The sequence below is a fragment of the Entelurus aequoreus genome, linkage group LG10, assembly GCF_033978785.1.
Source record: "Entelurus aequoreus isolate RoL-2023_Sb linkage group LG10, RoL_Eaeq_v1.1, whole genome shotgun sequence".
Lineage (NCBI taxonomy): Eukaryota > Metazoa > Chordata > Actinopteri > Syngnathiformes > Syngnathidae > Entelurus > Entelurus aequoreus.
The window spans coordinates 36,093,413-36,098,412 of record NC_084740.1 but is presented as its reverse complement, the minus strand read 5'-3'; the positions used below and the strand labels follow the sequence as shown (position 1 = coordinate 36,098,412).

Here is a 5,000-nt window from a genome sequence, read left to right as displayed (position 1 = left end):
TAAAGTTGTTCTCAGGTTGCATCAAGTCTTTGACTCGTCTTATTTCCTTAGTAATAATAATAATATATTTTTATTTGTAAAAAGCACTTTACATTGAAGAAACAACCTCAAAGTGCTACAGTGTATTAAAAAAATAAAATTAAAATTAAAAAGATAATTAAAAATTAAAAAAAATAACAACTAGAACAGCCAAATAGCTAAAAATAGTGTGCATATAGGTAAAAAAAAAGGCTTTTAAAAAAAAAAAGAGTTTTTAAGCCTTTTTTAAAAGCATCCACAGTCTGTGGTGCCCTCAGGTGGTCAGGGAGAGCGTTCCACAGACTGGGAGCGGCGGAGCACAAAGCCCGGTCTCCCATTGTTCATAGCTTTGTCCTCGGAGGTTGGAGGAGGTTAGCCTGTCCGGAGTGCAGGTGTCGTGTTGAGTAAAAATGTCTTTGACGACAACTTTGGCTTCCTCTGGCCCTTCATTTAACTTGATGTAGATTTACAGTTGGCGCGCCAAAGGCCTTGAATTTTCTCCTACTTCCTTAAAGGCCCCTCTAACGCTGACAACAATGGCACTTGTTTAATACTTCTGGACCTCAAATGACGTTTACAGGTAGAATTTCCCCTAAAATAGGCACAGTATTGATTTTAGGCTTGTTTTCTAACAAGTTTCAGCATATTTAGGAATGCCCAGTTTGAGCTCCAAAATGTGGGCGTGGCCTGCTGATGGTACCTATAAAAGACTAGAAGTAGTTTTATATTGCGTGGTGTGTGTTTTGGTTGCATCTTCATCTAAAATCACGATATTTTATTGAAAACTTTGAAGGAATTAACAAATATGTCTGCCAGGTGCATCGTTGCAGGCCTGCAGACATTTCCAAATATTGGCAATATGAGGAAAGTACGGACCTCTCCAGTCAAAATGGGACGGACCAAGGGGGAGGAGTGTAATTTGAAGGATTCTGACTTTGTAGAAGAAGGGTTTAGGTCAGGGGTGTCAAACACATTTTAGCTCAGGGGCCACATGGAGGAAAATGTATTCCCAAGTGGGCCCAACTGGTAAAATCATGGCATGATAACCTAGAAATAAAGACAACTTCAGGTGGTTTAAAAATAGACAGAGCACATTCTGAAAATGTACAAATCATAACGGGTTTTTTAACACTTACATGTTGCGGTTAATAGTATTCATTTGTTAAGATTTGTACTTTCTGAATAAATGATGTGATAATGTTCATCAGTCAAATAGGTGGAATTGAGTTTGACAGTTTTTCAAATGCTCCCGTTAGTGTTATATTTTAATCTATGAAAAGATGAAATGAATAATAATATCAAAATCAAATCACAGGATGTTATAAATGCGATTTACTCATTTCCTTCAACTGCTGTACTAACATGAGGTGGTTTGTGGTATGTTTTACAACCCTGGTTTAGGTCAAAGGTTGGACTTTGGAGTGAAAACACCCAAAAGACTCTAGTCCAGGGGTCACCAACCTTTTTGAACCAAGAGCTACTTCTTGGGTACTGATTAATGCGAAGGGCTACCAGTTTGATACACACTTAAATAAATTGCCAGAAATAGCCAATTTGCTCAATTTACCTTTAACTCTATGTTATTATTAATAATTAATGATATTTACACTTAATTGAACAGTTTAAAAGAGGAGAAAACACGAAAAAAATGACAATTACATTTTAAAAGATAGTTTATCTTCAATTTCGACTCTTTAAAATTCAAAATTCAACCGAAAAAAAGAAGAGAAAAACTAGCTAATTCGAATGTTTTTGAAAAAATTAAAAAAATAATTTATGGAACATCATTAGTAATTTTTCCTGATTACGATTAATTTTAGAATTTTGATGGCATGTTTTAAATAGGATAAAATCCAATCTGCACTTTGTTAGAATATATAACAAATTGGACCAAGCTATATTTCTAACAAAGACAAATCGTTATTTCTTCTAGATTTTCCAGAACAAAAATTTCAAAAGAAATTCAAAAGACTTTGAAATAAGATTTAAATTTGATTGTACAGATTTTCTAGATTTGCCAGAATAATTTTTTTGAATTTTAATCATAATAAGTTTGAAGAAATATTTCACAAATATTCTTCGTCGAAAAAACAGATGCTAAAATGAAGAATTAAATTAAAATGTATTTATTATTCTTTACAATAAAAAAAAAAAATTACTTGAACATTGATTTCAATTGTCAGGAAATAAGAGGAAGGAATTTAAAAGGTAAAAAGGTATATGTGTTTAAAAATCCTAAAATCATTTTTAAGGTTGTATTTTTTCTCTAAAATTGTCTTTCTGAAAGTTATAAGAAGCAAAGTAAAAAAAATAATGAAATTATTTAAACAAGTGAAGACCAAGTCTTTAAAAATATTTTCTTGGATTTTCAAATTCTATTTGAGTTTTGTCTCTCTTAGAATTAAAATGTCGGGCAAAGCGAGACCAGCTTGCTAGTAAATAAATACAATTTAAAAAATAGAGGCAGCTCACTGGTAAGTGCTGCTATTTCAGCTATTTTTAGAACAGGCCAGCGGGCTACTCATCTGGTCCTTACGGGCTACCTGGTGCCCGCGGGCACCACGTTGGTGAACCCTGCTCTAGTCACTTGCGATCCCGAAAATCAGGAGCATCTTCGAGAGTCAGATTTTGTGGGGAAACCAAAAAAATATAGAGTAGACACGGCGCTCAAAAACAAGAGAAAAAGAAGGTAAGCCGCTAGTATTCTATTTTGTGTCCTTTTCTACTGATGTATTCCTCAAGCTGCAAGAGGAAACACAAGCTACGTTGTCTATAAAAAAGCAGGGAAGTCCAGTAAAGGAGATTTTTTTGTTGTTGCTCATAACGTTAACCATCATGGACCAGGGCGACAAAAACATAGCTAGCTATCTACACATTACTCCAAAACTAATGGATATTATACATGCTTGTATTCTGTCTGCACATGCGTATGCTGTCTGTCATGACACACGCATGACGTGCTGCATGTATCATGATCGAAATAAAGTGTGACTCACTCGATGGACAGTTATCTCTTGGGTTCAGCTGGCCGGGGACGTTTTTTTCTGGTTTATTTGGTGTAAGCAAGCCATTTATGTCGAAATAGCTTGTCTCCAAATTCCACATTTGCAGCTTTGAGTCGCTTTCATCTCACTCTCTCGGCTTCCGTCTGCTCCAGCGTCTCACCCTCTTTGTGCTCGCTTATATAAGCGGCAGTTCATCCTCAGTATATTCAGCTTCAAAAGTATAAGGTTGTGAATCCTCATTTGTCCAAAAATATATTGTCTGCGTTGTCTGCTACCAAGTCTGCCATGATTAGAGCGTAACACTCATGTTTGTTTCCATAAGTAGGAACACACATTTGTTGCCTGAAGTTGGACGTGCGTTGCTATGGAAACGGAACTCAGTGTGCGGAAGAAATCAGTCCCGGAATTGATTAAAATGATCAAAATACGGTAAATATTGAACATATTACATATTGTTATGAAGGTGTCTATTACTACATTATATATAGTATATACTTGTAGTGTGTATATAAAACATACTACATATTGTTATGAAGGTGTCTATTACTACATTATGTACAGACTTGGGAACTGCGTTACTATGGAAACGAAAATCAGTGTGCGGAAGAAATCAGTCCCGGAATTGATTAGAATGATCAAAATACGGTAACTATTGTACATATTACATATTGTTATGAAAGTGTCTATTACTACATTATGTAGACTTGCAATGTGTATATAAAACATAATACATATTTTTATGAAGGTGTCTATTACTACATTATATATACTTGCAGTATGTATATTAAACATATTACATATTTTTATGAAGGTGTCTATTGCTACATTATATATATACTCGGTGTGTATATAAAACATTACATATTTTTATGAAGGTGTCTATTACTACATTATGTATACTTGCAGTGTGTATATAAAACATTACATATTTTTATGAAGGTGTCTATTACATTATATATATACTCGCAGTATGTATATAAAACACATTACATATTTTTATGAAGGTGTCTGTTACTACATTATATATATATACTTGCCGTGTATATAGAAAACGTTGGAGGGTTTTGAAGGCTACAACGGTGACTCCTATGTCGCATCTTCCACACGTTTTTTCATCTGTAAAATCCTAAAAAAAAAAAGATGTGTGTTCTTGTCTCACAAAATGATTGTGAACGACAGGCAAAATAAAGTGTCATTCTCCCTTAAAATAAAGGTGTTTAAAATCATTAAATGCAAAAAAATGGTTTTTTTAAATAAAAATAAATTGTGTGATTAATGCCATATTTTTTAGAATTAATCACATGAGTTAACTTGTTATTTTTGAAACCCCTAATTCAAACTCATACAGTAGGAAGGAGATTCATATGGCCCCATTCGTCACTGTTTACCTGACACATGAAACGTGACAAATTGTGGGGTGCACTAACTCCTCCAGCCGCCAGTGTTTGGCATCTTACAATGTGTTTTTGTGGCAATTGCAACTTTGCCCACAGCGTCAGTTGCTATGTAGACTGGCGCTTTCCATCATTTTCAGCAGACTGCGGTGCAAAAATAATCAACCCCCCTCTTCCATTCAAGCAAGATCCACCCAGGAATGGGGCCATATACAGTAACTCTCTTCCCTACTGAACTGTATATATTCACTGTAACAACCCAAAGAGAGCAGCCATAAATGCGAAGTCGCCCTCAACGAAAACAAGTTTGATTGCATTACACAGTTTGAAAGGTAATTAACAACACTGTGTTTGCATATTTAATTAAGTGGGGTTTTTTTTACATACCACTTGATGGAGCCAGCGTAACCCCAGTTTGAGAATCACTGGTATATGTAATAGAATTAAGCATAAACTCAATGGAGGCAACTGAGGCATTTAAAATAATACATTCCAGAAACAGGAAGCACGTCACCAGTAAGCAAAATACAGTAGCAGTAGTACTGTACATTTCCTTGCTAGTGCTGTAGCCTTGGTGGCGGTA

General features: G+C 35.0%; 1 protein-coding gene across 1 annotated transcript in view; it reads right to left on the bottom strand.

Moving 5' to 3' along the window:
• Positions 1 to 4,582: 4,582 nt before the first annotated feature.
• The window catches only part of rhbdd1 (rhomboid domain containing 1), a 16,952-nt gene continuing 16,534 nt past the window's right edge, over positions 4,583 to 5,000 (bottom strand). Inside the window, exon 8 of the mRNA XM_062060651.1 lies at positions 4,583 to 5,000. This exon is cut by the window's right edge and continues 379 nt beyond it. The gene's annotated coding sequence lies outside the window, so the exon portion shown is untranslated.